Source organism: Varroa jacobsoni, unplaced genomic scaffold, assembly GCF_002532875.2.
Source record: "Varroa jacobsoni isolate VJ856 unplaced genomic scaffold, vjacob_1.0 scaffold_590, whole genome shotgun sequence".
NCBI lineage: Eukaryota > Metazoa > Arthropoda > Arachnida > Mesostigmata > Varroidae > Varroa > Varroa jacobsoni.
The window spans coordinates 285312-309400 of record NW_019213492.1 but is presented as its reverse complement, the minus strand read 5'-3'; the positions used below and the strand labels follow the sequence as shown (position 1 = coordinate 309400).

General features: G+C 39.1%; 1 protein-coding gene and 1 long non-coding RNA gene across 6 annotated transcripts in view; one reads left to right on the top strand and one right to left on the bottom strand.

Annotated features, from left to right (window-relative positions):
- The window catches only part of LOC111261722 (coiled-coil domain-containing protein CG32809), a 319292-nt gene that overhangs the window by 189987 nt on the left and 105216 nt on the right, over positions 1–24089 (bottom strand). The gene's annotated exons all lie outside the window — the stretch shown is intronic.
- On the top strand, positions 1480–13639 carry LOC111261726 (uncharacterized). The gene is made up of 3 exons (XR_002681166.2): positions 1480–2221; positions 11854–12030; positions 12510–13639. It is a non-coding gene; the product is annotated as an uncharacterized LOC111261726 (long non-coding RNA).

Genomic DNA, 24089 nt, shown 5'->3' with positions numbered 1-24089 from the left:
GAGTCGAAATTTCATTTCTAAAGAAAGTAATTTGATGTTAATTAAAGGCAAATATTATGTTTCAAGTCATATAGATTTTTAGAGACAAATTTATGAGTTGACGCAATTTATGTTTAAAGTATCAAAAATTTCGTTATGGACGAAAGCCTCGAAGATGATTCTCATCATGAGCGATCTGCCACAGAGAGGACGGGCGAAACCATGAAAATTGCACAACAATCCGTGCTGGGGGAAGAATGGTCGCTAAATCAGATTCAGAAACCTCGCAAAACGGTTACACGCTTTGCATGAATTATGTCAAACCGTTATAATAGGACAAAGTCGTGGGCCTTCCACTACGACATTGCACGGGCTCACACTTGATTTTTTGTACTGTGATTTTTGAGGCAAAGCTCAGTACTTGTGCAACCTCAACTAATATGTTCTGGCACCTTACGACCTCTCTTTTATGTTAGAACATATTGAGGCTCAAGCGAATCGATTTCTAATTTCATAGGCGTACTTAAATAAACCAAGAATCCTGGAAATTGATTTTAATAAAAGCCTAGCCTATTGTTATAGGTGAAAGCTAGTTGAAAGTTTGATTTCCTGTATGACAAGTGCGTAGAAGTGTGTTGCTTGGGAGAGTTACCACAGAGCTGAAGTTAATTTAAACTCATTTATGACTTAAAGGTTTTGGGAAAGTGTCAACACGTTCACTATGCAGTATATTCACTTTTCAAGACTTACAGCCTCTGTGTTAAACTAGAGTACGCTTCAAAATATTCAGCATGCATTTCTTAATAAATCCCCATATACGTTAACTCAATTGTTTTTAAATTTGTACTTAGTGTCTTGCGGCTCCGCAGTCTCGATGTACGCACTGGCTACAGAAAGCTCGTATGTACTGAGAGAAAGGCAAAACGGCGGTTGTACACGTAATCGCATCGCACCGATCGCATTAGATATGCGATATTAATTTAGCCGCTAAACTTTGAATGATCAAATATTTTCCGCCTAAGCGAAACTGGGTCGCAGTTTCTTACTTACAGGTTGGCAGGAGCGACGTTTCATTGCTGACGGATTTTCATTGAGGTAGGCTATGACCCCAAAAATGTCTGCTTGCAAGAAAGGCATCGGGAGCGCAAACTTATATCAGGTCCATCTAAAAAACTATCTTCTGCAAAACAGCTTTCGGATGCTTACGGGGATTCTCACCTATACCAACTACTACACACAGTATTTTACCGCAAATTGCGGAATGACTGAATTTGAGATGTGTTTTAAGCTAACACCAATAAGCTACAAGTAGTGCGCAGGGAAATGCTTCAGGGCTGAACATACTTGGGACCGCGTGTAATTAATTTGCACGACCTGTACAAAATTAAGCCCTGCGAAACCCTTCCTGTGACCCATTATTAAAACTGCATGAAAATTTTTTTATCATCTATTTTCCATTATAAATAGATATTCTTTTTCACTAAAAGCAATGGTGTGTCTTTTATGCTTTTTAAATTTTTTTTCAGGCTCTTACTGACGAAAGTGTTTTAGGATTTGGGTCTGCGCATTTGATCGATCGAGACGAGCAAGGATAAGGCGGAAGTTCAACGAACATGTAGTTCACGATCGTAACCTGTGTTTTTTGTTAACCCGAACATATATCCATCCCCCTTTTATCTTTAAACAGCTGTTTGACTAACTTTTTCTTGATATAGCTGAACTAGAATGTTATAAAATAATGGCTATTGCAATTTCTTCCTCTTACAAAAGCTTACAGATCTACAATTCTGTAGATGCAATTTGTCTCAAAGTAGGCGATGGCATTTCAACAAAATTTTGAAATATTGTGTATAAACGACTTTTCCGTTTCCATTGTTCAGACACCCTTTGGGCAAAATTCTGCTCGGCCCTGAAAAGAAATTTCTAGGTGAATCTTACCTCTACGCTTAATTTAGTATATTGGCAGGATGTAAGTTGACATTTCAAAAGGATGTTGTTTCATTGTAAGCCTTACAATCCGGTAAAAGCAGGCTCATCTGGCGCGCCAAGATAACAGGGAAAGTCTATACTGGACAACCTGGATATTCGACAGATGTACAAAATTACTGCACCATCTAGATTCATAACTTAATGCATACGCATCATTTGGCGAGAAGATGTCGGAACCCTCCATAACTGTGTATCGCGGACACACGATGTTTCTTCGCGATTTCGTCGTTACGTTTTGACTAAGCAGCAAAAGGTATGTATTTCACTTAAGCGAAGTATCTGTGTATGGTTTGCCTTTGTGGGTCAAAGTGGGGTTCTGAATGTGGCACGAAGAGAAGGGGCCGAAGAGGGACGGCACAACAATGAACCAGAACTTTTTCATTAGCCACCTGCACGCAGACTTTTTCATTTTTCTGAGAACTGCCCTTTTGTGATTCCGTAAGAACGTACCCGTTGGTTTTAAACGTACCCATGTGAATTTGCGCGTCCGCCCGAATGGCCAGTTGTATTTTTCTACTGCCGTAAAATTGATCTTGGTGGCTTTGAAGGAATGTCAAGAAGATGAATTGTCACTATTACTGTTATTATTATTATTATGATTTGTAATAATCTTGAATGCCAAGGTAAATGGTGAAGGTTAAACGATGGCGAAAACTTGATGACGGGTTATCCCTTGTTGTACCAAACGGTGTAGCAAGATTTAAAGCAATCGATGTTTATATCGCTTGCCTACAACTGCATGACCATAGAGTGTATCTGTGTTCCGCTATTATCTATCAATTAATAAATGATAACGATTATATAACTAAAATTACAAAAATTGTTGTGAATCGTTTTTCGAAATATGACAGTAATTCTATTTTTTTTTTTCTAGTGAACTCATAAAATAGCTAGCTAAGCAAATAAATAAAATAAAGTATTCCTGAAAAATGAAAAAAAAGTCGAACTTAGAGTGGTCTTAACGAAGAACCGAGAGACTGCTTTGTTATCTTTGTCCTTATTTGTACATTTTTAATCAAATCCTGAAAATTCATAACAACTAAAAATCTATGTATACATCTATGTCTATAATACTTTTTGATTTCCATATGGTAATTTCCCGAGACGTCATTATGTTATGCCACCACATAGCTCGAACTATTTATTTGTTCGCAAATTCTCAGTGGAAGGTCAAATAGGACAGAAAAACATACGCGCAACACCTTTGTATTGGCAGTCCTATTTTACGCAGTTTGACCAACTAATCACAAGCAGGAACCTACAGCAACAGTCTAAATAAAACTTAGGAACATATAGTGACCAATGTTTGTCACCAGATCTTGTTTAGTGAATATAACTTTTAAGCTTTTTTTCCGCTAAGCTTTAAAGTTCCCTTTCAATAGTGAGATTTCATCGCCAGTCCTTTTTTTTTATCTCATTGCATCTGCCTGTGATTTCGATGGGCCGATTTTCCACGCAGATGCGTGTGCTTATGAGCACTCCATCGCCTTCCCACCGTTTCGTTTGGTCTCTATACTAAAAAGGATCTTCGACGCGTACACAACTGTCGCTGCTACTGTGTCTCCTCTTTTAGACATGGCCTAACTCAGCCTGAATTTCACTGCTCTGTTTGCGACTCCGTTTTTTGGCTCTCTTGAAAATATCCAGAACACCCACAGATGTATAAAAGATCAAATATGAAGGGAACGTCTAGTCAAGCAACGAATGGCTTGGTTGGGGGGTCTATCGCGGGCTTTACGCATAAGGCAGGCACCTGCCTAAAAGAGGTTCGCACACAACGCTCGTCGTCGTGCAGAAAAACACGTACAGACGCGTAACGTATAAAAGACAGTGAGCAAAAAAAAAACAGAGAAAAAAGAAAACAGAGAGAAGGGCTACAAGATACGTATGAAAAAAATGTAGACTTGGTTTAAGAGGGTTCAGCTGAGCCTGACGGCTGTTCCTTCGCCGCCTCGTTCAAGTCGGCGGTTGCTGTTTCCACGAAAGCCATTCGGTTGGGGCGATGCCGATGACAGTCATGTTGGTAGAGTAGGCAGCAGCAGCCTTAAACGCCTTAAAGGCGAAACATATCGATCCGTTCGCGAAGTCGCGTTGCAATCGCCGTACGTGACAACACCGATCGATCGTAGCTTACTACACCTGGATGGGTAATAACACTGGCAATAGCCGGCAAGGCTACAAAAGTGCCAGGTACTCACGCATCGATGGGGGTCGTCAATGGGGGATAGATTTTTGCTGATAGCGCATTTGTCTGACACGCCTTACGCGGAGTTTGCAGGTCGCTAGCGAAAGGTCATAACGGCCTGTCGGAATTTATATTAACCTTCTCCACGTCTGATAGTGGTACACGCTGGGTGGCACGTTGAATGAGGTATCAAAGGGTGAATCTTTTCTTGCCAAAGCGCTGTGACCATCTTTGTAAATGGAACTCGACTCTTGCCTCGTTGTTTCATGCCCCCATATGGCCTGTTTCTCTTCGTTGTTTCCCTAGACAACATGAAATTTTACACTGATGTCGAAGCTCGCGGCTTTATGCAGCGACGCTTGTAAGGAAGCAGTTGGATACAATTGCGTGATTCACACACGTGAATTTAGACATTTGAGGTGTGACACGTCCCTACAGAAGGACCAGTGTTACGTTCTGGAAAATACGCTTATCAGCACATACGTCCTTAAGTATTTAGAGCAAATCAAGTAAAAACAGGTCCAGTAAGGCTAAGGGAACACTTTTCTTGGGTGAAAAATGTTTAATTATGGTAACGTTCAACATGTCTGTGAAATCTTGTCTTACTTAAAAGATCTTTACATTCGAATGTAAAATCGTTTGTAAATATAGTGTTCTACTAGTTAACTATTTATTTGCCTTTGTTATCAGTGGCTGAGCGTATGTTGCGTGAAAGTATGAATCTTTATCTAATAAGCCAGACGTTTAAAAGTACCGGTAAAATACGGTAAAAAATCATAATGTTATATAGGTATATAAACACTTGCACCAAGTGTATTTTACTTATGAACTGAAGAGTAGGGCAAAAACTCAATATTTATATTAGTAACCTCTGTGCTTAAGAGCTATATTTAACTTTTAAAAATGCCATGTATCATTAACAACAAATAAATTGTAGAATTATGTAGAGAACAACGCTCATTGAATGTGGGGCTTTCTACATGAACGTTTTCTAGCTGAGTAACGTAGTGGGGTAGAGGTTTCATGCTTGTCATTGTCTCAGATTCTTATCTAGCAAATAAAAAAATCGTGTGAATAGTTGGATCACGAGGCGGTGCTGTTCTGATGATGAATCATTTAGATGATAAATTCATCTTAACTGATTCTAGTAGACAGACGTTAAGTTGCTTTGACTATTTTTATTTTCTGAAAAAAATACATGAATTAAAAGATAACGTATACTGTATTGTTAGTAAAATAGTAATTGTGCTTCACATTCGAAATTCGGTGGCTTGCCGAAAATTCTGACCCCAGTTGGGGTTGAACGCATTGATCAGAACAAGCACGTTCGGGAATATGCAGCCTGCCTGATGAAGAGGAACGTATCTAACGATTGTGTACTGTGAATGTGCCAACGAACAAAACGGAAGAATCGATTAAAGACACTTGAAAAGGTTACATTTTCAATGTCTCAACGGTTGAGGAGGACTTACCAGTAGCGGGGAAGGGGGTTGCTTACTTGATTGAGCCCAGCAAGAAGCAAAGCCCACATGTTGAAAAATGGAAAAATATAGTTTTATGTTGCTTGTCATGATACTGATGAGTTTTTGGTGGCTAGACATGGGTCTGTACTGCATCGTATCGGTCACAGCACAAGACAGAGGAATCTCAATTGACCTTAAAATTGCCTCAACAATATCATGAAATAATGTATTTAATAAAAAAAAATGTAATAATAGTAGAATCTTATCAAATACGCGTTGCACTGACAAGGAGATATGTTTTACTTCTTGTGACACTTCAGTGACTTGACAAAGATTCCTTACATGAAACAGGAACTTAAATGTATAATTTAAGTTTAAGCTGAGTCTGTGTCAACGCTGGAATTCCTGTAGGTGCAACACCGATTATAGCTTATGTAAAACATGTACATTATGTATATTATTAAATAATCAGAACATAACCAGAGACGATTTAGTGGTAATTTGACTGTTTAGAGCTTTGGCGAAGTCGCTAGTCGGTAACAGCGAAAAGAACTGTAAAATACAGTTCTATTAATTTTAAGTTTAAGTTTAAATAAATATTATAAACTTGTAGTATTATAGTAAAATACTACAGTGCTTTACAGGAACTTAAAAACGGTGAATCGCTCACACTTCGAAATTTGCTGAGCGAAGTACCGAGCACAGTAGCTGACGAAACACGCGTCGCTTGCCTAGTCGTAAAGGATATGAACATAGTCACCAGGTCAAAATTTGATATCTACACATGAAAGTTTAAAATATTGCTCAAGTCTTTTTGTTTTTTCAGCTTAAGTTAATCGGACAAGTTTATCATTTTCTTTTTACCAGGGCTCCTTGTGAGCTAACTTCATGGAAGCTACGGCAAATCGCAATATTAAATCACACGTTGGGTGTCATTACCTTCATTATCCCGATTTGACTGAGACAGCAGACCATTTAACTGTAACAACGTATTTGTACATGAATGAACAGAGCGACAAAATTTTCCCAAAACTTTATTTTGAGTACACCTTGGTTCCTATGAGGAGATTTTTTTAGATCCATAAGCAAATATCTGCAAATCTTTACCTAGGCTAGTTTATAGGATACAGACATCATATTCTAGACTCCTCACACTAGATGGCCATTCAGCGCTACATTCTCCATGCGAAACTATCAATTCCCTGCATTGCATATATCCGCTAGAACGTTGCTTTGACCTGCTCGATGACAAACAAAATCAGGGCTCATGAAGATTCCGAATCAGTTTCGCTGACTGGAATTGGCATCAAGCTTCCTTCCGGTTCAGGGGTGAATGCGGGGATTGCAAAGTATTTAGTGGAGAGCTGCTGTATAGGTTCCGTCAACAGCTGCACGGATCTGATGAGTTCTTTTTCCCTGTCTAATGATAAAGCCCACTTTGAGTTCGCCACAGGCAATGCAAAGGACACATTTATGTTTCCGCTGGAGTGCCCGTCTGGAAAAGACCGCACAATTTGAAGACCGCTGATGGAAACTATCTAAAGTAAGCTCCTCGATAAAGTCTGACATGACTCCCAACCAAGACTCTAAACTAAGCCCAGCAAGACCCAGATAAGTTTTCTAGTGGGAGTAAGTCCCTAATGTAATACCAAAGATGTAATTTCAGAGACTTATTCACACAATGGGACTAACAGAACGCGTTAAGGACTAGACTAGACTAGACTAGTCTAATGGTCTAAGAAGAAGTGGCTGCCGGCCATCCTCTCGCCACTACTACAGACAATGCTTTACAACAACATTCCCTGCATTGCTTCTGGCCTTCACTTCGAGTTCCTTATATGCTTCCCACACATATATGCCCAATGAAATAACAGAATCACTGAGACAGGAAACATGGGCCCCACTGCTCAGGGAGAGAGATATTCTCGGCATTCAATGGTCAACGAGATTATCTTTAAACCTCTGCAGACAGCGTCAATTTCCTGTAGGAAAGCCACTTAATCTTTCGGCCGAACTTTGCTGTCGCTACTTGGGCGCCCGAGAAACTTCTTGTCTGGGACGCAATCATTCAAGTACCGTGGCATCCTGCAACAGGATCACAAAGTAAAAGCAGTTTCCAACCCGCCAAAAAGAAGAGATACTTGTAATAAGGCGAGCTAGAACGCAAGTTTATCTTCTAGCAACTTGCGATCTTACTTACGTGAAAGCATTCCGCATCGTTCTATTTGATAGCATTTTCCAGATGTGGATAACAATAGCAAAAGGAAGCAGTAGGACAATGCGCGCTGATTGGCACTGACGGTAACGCAAACTGTACACTTGCACCAGGATGCTAAAACGACAGCTTTTAGGCTCGACGAAACTCCCATATTTGATTTGATTTAATACCGGTATGCTATCGGTAACAGGTATATAGGCATCAGAAGCAGAAACAAATCCCTAAGCGTCTTTGAAGAAAGCCTCTTTTTTCTCAGTTGGGACCATCTGGAGTCCCTGTTGAAGTCGGTTGCCCTTCTGGTTTTGACCTCAAACCGCCCACTTATCTCTCTCCATCTGTCCCTATTTTCAGATGCATGGTGTTTTTCTCCTAGGGTACGGTAGGCCTGAGAAAATAGGAAAAAGGCAAACTGAGAACTTAAGGCCCTTTGGCAATACGGGCATGTGTATCGAAAATATGCGAACCGATAAGCTAAGTGGATCGTCGTTGTCCATGGGACTCGTGAGGCCTCGCCTTGGCCCTTAATAGAAAACATTGAGGAGTGCGTAGCATTTTCTTTGACTAGCAGCGCATCCATAATTTTTTATAGTGGTTTCGTGTTGAAAAACAACATAAAATGTTAGTGTTTCTTTATTAGTGATTATTGATAGTGTGTAATTACTGTAATAATGTTAGTTATTGTTAACAGTGTTAAATAATATTTATAATTAAATGTTAACTAAATAACAGTGTTAAATAATTAAGTGCAAAGGCTCTCGGTGTCCTTGCACTAAGTATGCAACAGATTCCGGAAATCCATATTCTACAAGACATCGCCTTTATCTCCATAGCACCGTAACGATTTGCGAAATCCGCTTCATTCCACCTCAGTAGTCGGGTCATTCATTCAGTCAGTCAGTCAGTAATTTAAAAAATAACATCCTTTTGTCAAAGACTACGCAGTCGTTGTCTATGACTGGCGCCTGGCAAAGTCATCTTTCTTTCCAGCTTCTATATGAGCGTCCACTATATATTTACTACTAACAACAAAACTCTCATTGATTTTCTATTGGGATAAATGAAGTCATCGGTTACCTCGGACGGATCCTATCTGCTGTTGGCATTAAAATGCAATAACCACTGACCATACGTGTTTTTACTAACGGCAAAAACTATACTGAAAATCTGTGTGGCAATATTGATCGTTCTATTACCAATACGAAATAAAGCCTTAAGTTAAGCCTTGAGCATTCTACTGGCAATACGCAAGCGATAACTTTATGTAAACTAACAAGCGTAGCGAAGCTTCACACCGCAGACGTATGTTTACAGTACAATAGCCCATAGTATCTACTTGGGATCGTAACGACAACTTGCAGTAAACACAGGTGATACACTTAAATCCATAATATTCGACGTTCAAATGAAAAACTTTCCCAATACCTTGAGTTGTGTAATAATAAGTAATCATACGTAGTCTGTGATTTAATTTCAGATCAAATAAGGTTACCTCGTAAGAAAAATGTTCTCTACTCCTTGCCAACAATTTCGTCTAGACGTCGGTGCTTAGGGTATTCATGGAATAAAAGACCGACGGATGAAAATGTCTGTCTGTGGTTTTGCAAGGAGTCCATCTATCTGCGCTTCGAGTAGTAATTTTTATCTACTACGTTAGGTGATATATAAAATTAAATTCAAGGATTTTTCGCGGAAAACGTACTATGCGGCTGTGTCTTGTGTCAAAGTAATTTTGTCAGATAGGTGAAGATTTACACTTCGTTTTATAGCTTCATGAAGATATCCTAACGACAAAAAGATTATTGACTCGCAGTTACTTATCCGTTATACTTACGATCTGTACGTGCCTCAAGGGGCCAAAACAATAATTACACGGGTACAAAGATGTCTGCGATGCTGACATTATAGGCTTACCCATATTTTGGTAGCGCCACTCGTGCATGTAGAATCTACTAATCTGTTCATTTAAATTGTGCTAGATATAGTTGCAACTGTTACTACTACATGTCATAATCAATATCTGGCTGTTTGCGACGAGAAGTTTTTGTTAGATATGGTAGCAACCAGGGCCGATAGCGAGCCCTATTTTTCTACTGCAACGACGAAGCAACGCATAAGTGATCGTAGCAACACGCTATAGCCTACACACATCCAGACCAGGTGGACACCCATTTCAAAATGATAGCAGTTCTGGTATAATGTAAATGTGCGACTTAACGCATGATTCGTACCTCAACGTCACTTTACCCGGTGGAATCATATAGGAACACGTCTAAACCTCGGTGTCAATGCAGTATGAGGTTTAAACGGCTCGACGTGACCATATTTCTGAGGATACATGAAACAAAAAGAAGTTCTCGTGTTGCATCATTGTGAGAAGTTGTACTAACTTATACTCAACGTCGGCAATCACCCATTTAAATTTACCATTTTAATTACTAATTTCTAGTTGCATTCGTGATTTATTCTCTGTTTAAACAGAGATAGTAAAGTAAAAGGTGAAATTGAAAAGAATTAAATAGTTCCTTCAGCATTACGTTACAGGACTGGTGTAGAAGTGCGTTTTTATATGTTGCACAAGCGCTTATTAAGCAAATCGAGTAAGTGCGCTTTCAAACTGTTCAGCCTTTACGCCGTATTTAGAAAGTTATTTCTTTTATTGGTTCTGCAGTAACTGTATTCATTTAAATAAAGTATGTCGCGAGTTTTTCAGTTACGCTTTAAATTTGTGTTTCACAATTTGTTTCTTTTATTACTGGGGTCGTTGTCTTCGTCATCGATTTCATTCATTATGCTACCTGCAACGGTTGCTGGGCTTCGTCACTAACAAAATGAAGCGCCGGGAGCTGTGACAAGCCCGCAAAACCTTCCGTTCAAGCTAATCTAAAGCTAAAAGCTTACGTCCAGTGACTAAGACGAAAAGTACATTTGTAGAAGGCCCACGTGTGCACAAAGCAAGAGCTGCGCGTCATTAGAAAAGTCATCCAAAACAAGGATGCGATCTCACCTGGCTAGCAGCTTTACGTTAACAGTTAAGCAGCATACATACTGATAACGTTTTCAATCGCAGCGAAAATACAATACGTTTGTAACTTTATATCTAGTAAGTTCGAGAACTATTGGCGACATAGAGCATTGAAAAAAAAATGCTTGAATGAATTTGGCAATACAACTATAGGATAGCTATCCCTCGAGCGTAGACAGCTCAAAGTTTGCACTGAGTCAGTTCTTCACCACTGACATGCTCTGTCGTCTTGAAGGGCGAAAGAAGCCTTCAGCATTTCATTTTAAGAAGTTTATCTCTTAGCCAGGGTCGAGTTCGTCATGCATTTTACCTAATTTCAGTTAGGACTATCAATGAAACTACTAAGTTGATGATCGGTCATTTGTGAGCTGTTTTTATAACTGGACTAATTTGGTTATGAAAAATGATCTTCCAACTAGGCAGTACAATAATTCAGCATAGATAAGTAAAAAAGTTAACTTGCGTTGGGAGCGTGACAACTTGACAGAGCTTCAGTGGATGTTAATTAATTGAAACGTTAATACTATATAGCTGTCGTGAACATCTCTATAGTATGAACATTTATATTACACACATTTTCTCAGCAGGTTCACCCTGACATTTTTATATTTCCTACGCATTTTTTACATTTATCCCTAATAACAGTCTACCTATAATTACATCCAATGCCCACACTGCGGAGGCTTTATTATTTATTCGGCCGGCAGTTTGACCAATTCGTACATCTGTCTGATTTCCTAGCAGCTTCATTGCAGCAGACATCGATTTGATTGGAGTCGCTCGTAGATATCGATAGCAATGTATATACGTGTATGAGTATGTGTGCGCATTATTCTTCCGGGCAAAACCTTCCTGGCAATCCCTGTGGGGACTGAGTCCGGTTTGATCCGCACCAACCTTCCTTTCACTCATCGTTTTAAAAGCGTTTCGGGCAGAACCGTATAGAGACGCTTTTTTTTACCTTGATTCACGGCCATCATTATATTTCACTTTTCAGGTTTGGGCTTCTCTTTGTGACCTTCCGACTATTACGACCTTCGTAGTCCAATCCGTGTGCCACGTAAAAACGTAGTCCTGGAGCTGAGTTCCCTCGGATGCATTCACGACAGACGGACGTGAAGGAAGTAGAGTGCTAATGGCGGCAATAGCGATAGAAGCAGAAGTATATAAATCGGTGTGTATGTGACTGTGCCAGACCGGCATGTGAGGGTAGCTAGTGAGGCAAGATGATGGCTTGCAAAGTATGGTCTATACCACGAAGCCATCGATGCACATGCGGAGGGACTAACGTACACTGGCTATATCGGAAAATAAGTATCTAGTCCGACCCAATGTCGCAAGACGCTAGCTGTTATGAATTTATATCGTATCCTCGCATTTCTAAGCAGGTATTCAGCAAACATTTCAAATGCGAACATGTTGACCTGCCTTAGCAGGGATGATATACTCGACTGCAAATGATAGGCAGAATTTATATAAATAATAAAATATTCCTTACGCACATACGGCATTGATGGACAAAGAGTTTTACGAAAAAATATAAACAAAATAACCCATTTTTAAGATATACATGAAAAAAAGAGCCGATTATCATATAAAGAAAAAAGCTGAAACATTTTTCAGCTCTTAACTTTTGTATGATTTTCTGCGCAGTTGTGCCGACCAATTTCGAACTGCAGAGATCGGGATTGCTGCGGACTTCACGGAATGGAGGACCTAAAATAAGCACTGCTACCTGAACCTGCCTGTATTTAGCAGAAGGCTATTCATCTTCGTTTTTTGGTAATTGGAATAACCTTTTTGGTAATTAGGTCATACAACTTTTGGCTAAACAGCTTCGCAAAATATATTCTTTCTGGAAGCATGGACTTCAGTCAGAGTTTAGGAATCGTTCGTTTCAGGAATAAAACATATATCATTGCTTATCCATTTTCGATGTAAACATTTACAATAACGTAATCATAGAGAAAATACCAGCTTCCCCAATCGAAGAGCTTGTTACGAATGATTCTAATGACTCATTGATGTCTTTTCAACGATCATAAATATGTGTTTTATCTAAGAAACACATTTACTCAGAGTAAATATGGAAATTTTCATTGTATGTCTAATTGTCTCACACTCCTTCTCTAGCGTTTCCCTGCAAACTCGTGAAGTGTACTTGGTATCGTTGACCGTACGTAGGAGTTGAGTCGAGTAAAGCTAGTGCCTTTTGATTATTCAAACACTTACTAGTTCATTGTTGTTTTTCTTGTGGCTCGTTTTACTCACTTTTTTTTGTTTAAACGAAGATCGAGCAAACGTTTGATCAATAGTCCACTTCCCAGCTCCCGTTTTCGTTTACGAAACATTATATTAGTTATCGTCTTAGCTAATGGTATAATCTGAGTATTTTACGTAGACTTATCAATAGAGATGTCGTTAGCATTCCATCCTCTGAGACAACGGATGTAATACTACGCTTTCCCCGTACAGACTACACCTTAGCAAGTGAGCCACTCACAGATCGATACCGGATCAGCTCTGGAATGGTCGGTACATCGTTATCATTGTCTGCAGCCCACATGAGATACGCGTTACTCAAAATGAGGCGAAAAAACAGGCACCCGATATCCTTGTTGTCTTCAATAACCAACCTATATACGCGACTGTACTTCAATAGCTTTCTTTCAATACAGCGAAACGTCTATTCATAACCGTTTAATAGCCAGCTAACGGTAATGACGATACGGTAAATAAAAATGACTGCAATTCATTACATTTCCGATGAATAACCGTCATAAATAAACTATTCACTTTCGTAAAACCTGGTGTTTTTGCAAAAATACCCCCATCGACAAACGTGCTGTCAATACAAAATACATTAAGTATGTACATGTTTAGCCTAAAAATATAGAATTCCTTTAACTTCAATAGACTCGCATCATTCGAAAATAGCAAGCAGTTCCTCGTTATCACGACTCACATGTGAACTCTACATTCAAGATAATCTCACGTTTCTGGAAAATCAAATTGGTGCATTTACATATGTAACATGCGCAAGATAGATCTACAATCTCCCCGGACCCCTTGTCTTAGTATAGTTACCTTATACTGAAAATATAAAAATGCGTTGCCGATACGTTATGCGAGTGTTATGACTAAAGCCGTTGCGTTTTATCTTTTAGAGCAGGTGTTCAGTGGTCCTAGCAGTAAACGACAAATCTTAGATCTACCGGAAGCGATGACTCAACCGGCCGGATGTTATCATTAGACCAAAACGCACACGGCGAGAGAGACACGATCTTTTACCTCTACTCAGCTCCTTTGTTCAGTGTGCTTATTAAAAGTTTGAACGAGACAAACATAGTTCGTCACTTTCATGCTTTCGTTCAATCCCTTTAGCGCCCTTTAAATCGTATGAAGGATAAGACCTTTGACAAATCCGCAAGCGCTGTAAAGATTTTAAAGATGGTAATCATATTTAGGCTTTAAGCATAGGTATACAGTTGCATAATCGAATCCCAATAGACTATCTTACAGTGTATATTGTATTAAACTCTTTGAAGCCACTGGTCACTTCACATTTGTCCAATGTTCTCGTGCCTATTCCTCAACACAAGGCCGAATAGCCTTAAACAAGTTTTGATGCGCAAATATGTGCCTGTTAATATTGAAATGTAACACTGCGAGCATATTTACTTTTCGAATCCAAATTTCGAAGTACCGATAAGTATCTCTGTTCTGCACTAAATTATAGCTAGCAGCCTTTGTTCATGTCATTGGTATGCTCGATTCCGTCTCTAGGTATGCCTGTTCCCTTCTTGTCAGTATCTCTGAATTAGAACGGCTATCGATTGAAACATGGTAAGGATCTAGATATGACCGCATTAGCACAATGATAATTTCTACTGTTTCATACCTTCGATTCCCTGGCTTGACTTTACGGACGGCGAAGGCTAGACTAGAAAAAAGCAGACACAATACTGTTTTCCCACGTATAGTCAGGTTCAGTACGTCCAGTTCAATGGTGCCTATATGTAGATGTAGCGGTTGCATCGTTGTGCTGATAGCACTGTTTTCGTTGTTGTTCTCAGAAAAAGGATTTTGAAGCTTCTTTTTCCTTTTTTTTTATTTCGGCGATAACCTGCTGTTGCTTCAAGGTTCGTTCTTTCTAGATTTTCATTTTTGCCCCAGAAAACCGACTGCCCTTCCCAGCGAACCCAACATCCTATTATGCCAGCGCAGGGAAGGAGGGAGGCAGAGCAGGGTCCATGGGGCTCTAGCAGTGGCCGTACATCTGCACTGTGCCTGTCTTTCTTTCCACCACGCTCTTCTGGAATGAGCGATAGCGGCAGTGCCTATCTAAATCTTCCTTGAGCCACGGCCCTGACACGCGTGTCCCTATATCCAGATTTAAGCGACAGTTGTGAGCTTGCGCTGTTCGTCCGTCCGCACGGTCAAGCGAACAGACACCGTGTGATAATCGCTGCACCAGCGGTCGACATCAAACAGTAATCCTTAGCGAAGCAAAGAAAGAAGTCACAACACTAGAGCACCAAGGTCCTTTTTGTCGCCCTTGTATGAGTTAACCTAGATGAACAGACTTTCAACCCTTTCCACCGTCACCCCTAAGCTTTGACCCTGATTACTTTATCCAACCATAGGCTTAGAGTTTAAGTTTAAAGCTGTGTGCGCTACTTTTCCCCTACTTGCCTCCCTCTCTACCTCCTGTTTCGTATCGTCTTGGCCATACTATCTAGACTCGTTCTAGCCTCCCTCTCTAAATTCGAAGGGGTATTAGCTGTCGCTACAATGCCGCAAGCACCGCGGCAGCGTTGTAACGACATCGTTTTTTGAACGATAAACAGCATTAGTAGCGCTTGCAGCGGTCGCAGCGACAGCTTAAGCGGTTACTCTGGCAGATCGGAATGGCCTGTTCCATTTTGTATTGATGACGCTAAAGTCCTTTACTATTTAACTCGCTGCTTTTTTGGGGTTCGAGCCTTTCACAGTCGCTACACTATGGAGCGCATACGGAGTATGTCAAATAAAATGCGAACGTGAGTCTATATTTTCTCAAGCACGCCATTGTGGCTGAAGCAACGCATTTCCTGACTTCCTACAGTTGACTCCTCTTTCTGAAAATACAGTAGTCTTATTTCATTCGGTTCTTTCTTTCGTTCGCTCGCTCGCTTACTGCGCTGGTAGGCTTCCTTCTACTGCTCACAGCAATTTGCCCATTTGTTCCAGAAAACATTGAGCTTCTATTGGCGATTTCGGCAAGTGGCCACTTTTCAGCACTTCGCCGCTCTCTGCTGGCCGAGCAGAAAAAAAACACAAGAAAGATGCAGCAAAACGCCGGATACGCAAACGCAAGATTCTGCTTCTTTTACTTTGCATCTTCCAGGAGCAAATATAATTGAGCCTGTCGTAAGGTCCTTGAACATCTTATTAATTACTTTCTTTTACGAAACAAAAGCATAAGGCAAGACAAAGCTTTTCTCTCTCTAAAAAGTGGGACAAATTCTATAATACAGCCAGAGTGATACTACTTATAAAACCCACAAGATTAGCTACTATATCGCTCTAATAAATGCCGACATATGAAATTGTTCAAGCTAAAGTTGCAGCCAAGTGAATTGGCAAGTAAACTACAGTTGTTATCTTTTTTCCTATATATATATATATATATATATATTATACATAAAATATATAAAATAAATAAATATCTTAAAAAAATCAAAATAAATTACTTCAAATGGACCTGTGGCCGTCTTATGTATTGACACTGATAACGGCGACGATGGCCTGAAACGTTGCCCGGGCCACCATTTACACGGTGGAAGGGAGTGATCCCATCTCGTGCTGCTTTCCGGTGCTCATTCGCGTCCAAGCTCCAAAGTGGAAGTTAATTGACATTCTCTATCAGTGCTCATCATGACAGCTCTTACCTCTACTTCACTTGTTTCATTCGTTGCCGTGTAATAAGAATGGGACTGATGTACCACTATGACTGGTTCTTTGGGGGTTGTTCGTTGTTCAGACACTCACAAGCTTGATTAGGAACCGATGCTTTATTAGGACGGTATATTGCCACAGAAAACATACCGTTAGACACAACCGTTTTCCATGAGAACGCTCCATTGTGCTCTGTTCGATTCTGAAAGTTGTCGGATCCCCAAGGTTTGTAGCTCTGCCGATATTATAGAAAGGCTAAACTCATTATACACACATACTGACATGTCTTAGCATCTGCTTATAAATATACGTAGACAGCATGCGAGTATTTTATATATCGCGAGCACACACTTATTACTGGATGTGGGCGAAACACGAAGATGAATTGATACAGTGACAGCCACGATGTTTCTGTCTTTTTTATAGGGCTTCCATATGTCTGTAGACGACGCAAGTGGGCATTCGTTTTCGTGCGACTGTAGACATATAACACATTCCTATCGCTATTCGTGTCCCACCGAAGGGATTAAGCCTCCTCAGGGAATCAGGAAACCCTAACCTTTTAAATTAATTTTACTTTTTTCGGTTAACTTTAGGGGTGAAATATCGAACGCATTCTCCCACTATATCAGTCCTGCCTGTATGTTACCCAAAATACGATTATAGTAAGATTCCAAGTCTTCTAAAAGAAATCTTCTTGGTTCCGTTAAATTTTACTGATGTAGATCAATCCATGCTTTTTACTAACTTTTTATGTGTTGTATAGACTATGTGATATTGACACTCGAGCAAAATCAGCGATAGGCTAGGGGACACTAAAACAGACTAGAGGTATTCATCAAGTATTTTCATGGAAATTCATAACTCATCTAGCCAGAGTTATAATTGTCATAATAAAAAGTACACTTAACTTTTAATAGTCGCTTTAACTTTGTTTGTGAAACTCTGGATGAAAATGTCTCCGAATGAACCAATTTTAGTTTGGGACCAGCATGTGTTGGAAGTTACAGATGCTACACAAAAATTGGAATTTCAAATACTCGGATTGTTAGACATGTTGACTAACAAAAGCTTCTATCGACTTCCGTTACATTCTGGGCAGTAAACGAATCCCTCAGATAACGATGTAGGTATCCATAAAGACGATGTAGTGACGAGTTTATCCTCGACTTCTGCTTGTTGTTTTGAATCGTGCATCCTTCAATCTGACTAAGCTCATAAGCTAGGCGTACAAAATTTGTGCCGAAGGTCTGTTAAAATTTTTTAAGTCGCCGAAGTCTCGAAGGATCAAAGGTTGCCTTTGCAGGACCTTTAGTTTATAAATTTTGTGACAATTACGACGAGCTCAATCAAGTTGCAGTCTGCTTCATTTGACGATGTTCCCGATACTCATACTAAAGCACCCCATTAAAATCTTCTCTAACCTTTGTTGTTTCGTTTTCCTGAAAAGTTGTCCTGTCGCATTTCCAGTCTGTGTGAAAATATTAATTTTCTACCATGTACGCAATCGTAAACGCATGGTCTGGCGGCATGAAGAAATTCAGTCAACGCAGAGAGCTGAGATGCAATAGAGCCTGCAGTTTATGATTTATCCTTTTAATAACAAATCAGGCTACGGTTCGCGGGTCGAATAGATATTTTCAGCTCGAATACGTTGAAACTAATCCCGAAAAACGCTGTCCTGTGCTTTTTTCACAGTGTCGCAAACACAATGCTCATTGCCTCGGCTGCATACAATCCAATAGGGAAACCAGCGCCAAATATGCATTTTTCCTGTTCCATGGTTTTGTTGCGCAAAAAATTGCTCTAAATAAGTTGGATAATATATAAAGTGCACAGCAAACGATGAACCGTCTAGAAAGATCGCTAAATTAACTGAATAACTAATTGCTAAAAATATTCTCTAGCCAATGTAATGATTTTATGTTGCTCAGCTGGTTTAGCCGACGAAGATTTCTTCTGAATTAAATATGTTATACCAATTGAGCAGTGCCTGTACTTTACAGATTGCGTGTTTATGTAAAAACACGTAGATTGCTCGTGAGTGGGTATACGTATAGTTAGATTTGGAATAAATAAGAAGAGGAGTCGGCCTGTCAAAGTTCTCTGTTCATGCAGTAAATTCTTAAAACTATATGTAGTTTTTAAATTTAGAAAAATTCTTTTACAGAAAATATTGACTGCTCTCCTTTACTGCGTGTGTGATTTTTGACACACGATAGAGGACAGAAAAATTCACTAGTAGTCAGTGGCTGATAGCCAACTAGTTACATTATAGTTAGTGTGTCGGGTAGAATGTTTGCTACCTTTCTTCTTCTTCTTCTTCTTCGTTTTAGGCCCAAAAGGTTGCTTGACTTGGTGTAAGCATATGACACATTGTATTGTTTTTTTATCGCAACTTTTTAACTTTCGAATTGAACTACAGTTTAAGCTTGCTAACCGTTGCTTAATAAATAAAATAACATTTTTGCAGTGAATGGGATTAAATATCCAAATGTAGTGGCGCTCAGACGTGCTCGGGTCACAGTATAAGCAAAGTTCCCCCCAAAGACCAGTCGATCTGAGATATCACAAAAAAAACATCCCGTTCGAATCTAACCGGTGAGAAACCGACGAGAAAATTCGAACGAAAATAGGCATGAAAATACATCGAACGCGACGAAAAGAGACAAGAGAGACAAGATTAGGTGACACACAGATAGAACGGCAAGACGATATATATCTTAAGGATGATTTCTGAAGCTGTTTAAAGCCTGATACAATCCTATAAAGGTCTTGCGACAAAAGACTTAATGTCGAGGGAAGTTAACGAGTGACGAACAAAATTATAAACAGTATAATGTTTTTTTGAACGCGCAGTCATTGTCATTAGAGGTGTATGTAGCTGGCCAACCTCACTCCCGTGACAAAATCATCAGTTTTGGTTGGCGTTGATTTTAACTTAGCGATTTTAATCTGTGTAAGTAAGTTGTTACATCGTAGATAATGAATCACGTAAACACGAAATCTAATCAGTCTTCTGAAAAAACCGTAAAAACAGAGTACTCGCTTTGTTCAAGCCTGTTATGTATGTTCAGGTTGAGCCTTAGCATAAAACGTCCGACAGTATCTTAAATAGCGCATTTAATAATAAGGTAAGTAGACTCTGACTTGTGTACAGCTCAGGAGTTGAAACAGGAATCTTAAATGAATTGTTATTCGAACGTCCCGATGACAGTTGGGAACTTGAACTATTCTCTTATCAAAGGAGAAATCACTTTTGAGGATTTTATTTGTTAAACACTCGTCGGTGACTGGCGGCCAACAGGCAGCCTTCGAGAGAAAGTGTGATTAATTTAATTTTACATTTTGCTGATTCAGATGATACTAACAGTGTGCTTCATACCGTCCTGTCACCCGATGGTACATGAAAAAAATTATTCATTTGTTAACATCCTTGCTGTTTGAAAAATACATTTTTTAGTGCGTGCATAGTAATGGTCTTGAGGTGTGAAAATTTAGCTTTATTATTCTCTTTGTAGACAGGGTCCAATATTTCGTATACAGTCCTGTAAAGCTAGTGATATATGTGAAGCCGTGTAAAAATAGTAAAAATTTCATTCAATCTTCATTTGCTTATAAAGACTCAATAATTTTTTGTATGGCTTTAAAAGGCAGGTCTAGCGTTGACAGAGTCTGAGATCACTCTAAAATCATGTTTCTATAAAACCAGTAAGTTGTGTATCAAATCACGCAAAAAACCTGAATTAAAGATTTTCATCAGTACCTTATGTTGCTGAACATAATACGCACGCAAGACTGGATACTGAGAGTTTTCCAGAGTAAGAAATATGAGTATCTCCATCAGCGGTACAAATATTGCCCCACCGTTGATATATGGAATTCAGAACTAGCTTGCCCAGATCAGCTGCTGGTGATGTTTCCTTTTTTGAAGAAAAAGATGAGAATAAAGCTTTTACGTCAAGCTAAACTGACATGTAATGTGCAATAGAAATCGGTTGAGGTGACATCGATTGAGGATCGAATTAAGACTCCAGGAAAAGATATTTGAGGAACCAAATCAAGAAGACACATTTGACGCATATTTTAATTAGTAGAAATTAAGTTAAAGCAAGAACCTGCGGTAAGGCTAAAAATATGATACATTCTTAGCGAATGATGGCCTTCACTCATGGCGTATCGTAGACACGCTTTTACGAAATAATAAAAAATTGTTTGATACACAGCAGCATAGATACCTCTCGTTTTTCTTAAATAATGAACCTCCCAATGAAAAAAATCATCCGCTAGCTATATTGTTCTTTCTTTTGCTGTCGATACATATTCTTTCACATATTTTTATTGTTTGAGAAATGTCTGTTCCTGTACACCTAAACTGGAATCGGTTATAGCGGTGGATGTAACATTAGCGTTTACACACAATAAATAAACAGTAAGCGGAAGATAAAAAAAATTAGGTAAGTGCAAGGTCATTTAGGATACTTAACTTCTTAGAAATTATGCTGGAGGTAACGGTAACATATGTAACGACGTCGTCGTGTCCTATATATATATATATATATATATATATAGCGCTATGTATTCCTTAATTCGTCACTTCAATACCTCTGATCGTTGTAAGCACGTCGACATAAGTCCCACAAACGAGGATCTAAACTTCGTGTGGGATTCAAATTTTACGAGATTCAATGTGTTTATTACATATCTGAAATATAGTTGGCAGATCTGTATGATCAGATGAAAACTAATTAGACTGTTTCTTTGATCGTACCTCTAATTATCTGTTTTTATAACACGTTTTTCTCTCTTGTTTTCTTCAGCATTTCAATGTTCCCTATAAAATTCCTTACGGCCAATAGAAAAAGCAGCTGGATGAAACTGAAGCATATGAGATAAGCGGCTTCATTCGTAGAAAAACTAAATTGACGTAAACAATCGTATTTATTCAATGGACCCGCTTTTAGCAAATGCATAGCGACACATTTTCATTTCTCTTTCATATTGATTATGTCTAAATAAAAATATCTAAAAGCTGAATATCTCAGATCTGCTGCATCGTATTAATCATGCGCGTACATTAGGCTTATTTATACAACGATCTTTGCCAGATGAATGTCGTTCGAGTGAAGAACGGCTCTATCTGATGAATTGAAACTGTTTAAGGAAAAATTAATTTTTCAAACGACGGATAAATAAACAGATTACGGTAACAGTATAACGATGGATAGAATACGACGCGCTCTGCCGTAAGCTCTGTGGTTTTGTTTTCTGCCTTTTTCAATTTGCACGTTTTGCGTATATTTCTAATAGAGTAATTTGATTGAGCAGTAGTATATTCAAAAACTGTGCACTCCCCAAATACACATGAAGGTGCAAATGCGTTCCCCATGCATAAGTTTGCTTGTAGACACACACGAATATAGTTAAGTTACTCTGTTCAATTAACTTATCCTGGGAATGCCAATGCTTGTTGCAAAAAATGCGGCCTGTCTTCCTTTCCAAATAGACAATCCCGGTCTTTTTCTACAGCTTTTTATAGGCCATGCTGTAATCGTAGTTCGACAGCGTCTCGCTAGACATTTAACAATATTTAACGCAACATTCGGTTCAAATTATCGCGCAACGAGAACCTTTCCCTTCATCTATAAATGGGAATTATACTAACTGCCTAACTATTAACTTGCATATAGGCTTAGCAGAACAATACCTATGCTACTTTCTCCTGTAAAACCCATATATCTATTGGGATATATAGGGACCATATTATCCGGTTTGCATATGCAGTATAAAATACTGCAAAGACTTGTCCCCCATGAAAGCATACTACGATTTTTAGCCCGCCGTCCCTGAAACTGGCCTTTTAGGCCAATGAAATCTGGCTAAACTGTACTACATCAATATCTATATTCACAAATTATTTGAAACGGTATAGTATTTCTGTTAACTATTCTAGGCGTCAATTGAAATTATATTCTTTCTTCGATCGTCTTCGAACGATCTTCTTGTTTATATATATCCATTTTATATATATACATATATATATATATATTAAAAACGCTTGTCACCTTTTATTTTTTTACCGTTTTTAGATATCTAACAATAACAGAAAAGGAGCTGTAGTAGACGCGTCTCGTCGCCTAAAAACTAGATGTCATTGCCTCAGTACCTCCAGTAGGTTCGGGCTTGTCAATACAAAGAATAAGGCGCATTAAAATGACGTGCAGAAACTAACCACCTCAGTCGAAAGCACGCTTAAATTGTTACTGCGTGACTTAAATATGCAAATATTTATATTGTTACTGGCGGTGTCTTTCAGTCTGACAAGAAGTTCGACTTCATTCAATGCACGCTCATTATATGTCTACACGTATTGCCGACGCTTTACTCTAAGAGTAATTCGGGAGAAAAGTAAGGCCAACGGCCAAGGCCAAACTATTCACTCTGGTTCCAAGCCATTGTAAAAATAAGTTGATCCGGCAGCTGACTTCTACAACATGTGCGTCTTTGAAGCGGCGTCGGGCAAAAGCTGACTCGATCGATGCACGTCTCCGAAACGGAATCATCTCATAGATCGGAAGCCTACTTGATCCATATACGTCGTCCAGACGGTGGGTTTGCCAGGTGAAGTTATCAACATCGCTGAAAACCAGACTAGAACCCTAGAGAGAGTGAGAGAGACTAGTCTAGTTTCGACGTTCTTCTGTAGTTAATTATATTGTACTATTGCCCTTGAGCAATACAGATCGACCGCAAATGTTCGAACATTTCAACTCTGAGCATTTCTTTGAAAACATTACAAACCTTCAAATAGGGGCTGTTTATTTCTGCTATCTTTTTTGGGGACGTCGGTCTAAATTATGGCGGTCTTTTATTAACTACACCTGAAGCTAACTAGAGGTTCAAACAGAGCTTCATCTTACACAAAATAGTTTTTTCCTCAAGGTGAAAGTGTCATTTGATTGTAATTTAAGTATGTATTAAGTTGGAATATGTACTGTATTCAACATGAGAGCGACTTTAGTAGGTACTAACATGTCATTATTTAGTAGTTCACCATCACTGACAGCTTAAAGTAACTTCCTTATGCGCGTTTTAGGCTTGCATCGTCGAGCCTAAAGCTGTTTTTCTCTAGGTCCTGTCTATTGCTTTCAGCTTTCGAGAAACACCTCATTTTCTCAAATTTGGCAACCCAAAAAAGGCAAATCTAACCGTCAAAAAGCTAAAGGAAAAATTGGTAAGCTCTAAAGGAAGAGAGTCTGCCTTCAGATTTTTCGCTGGGTCAATAAAACCTGA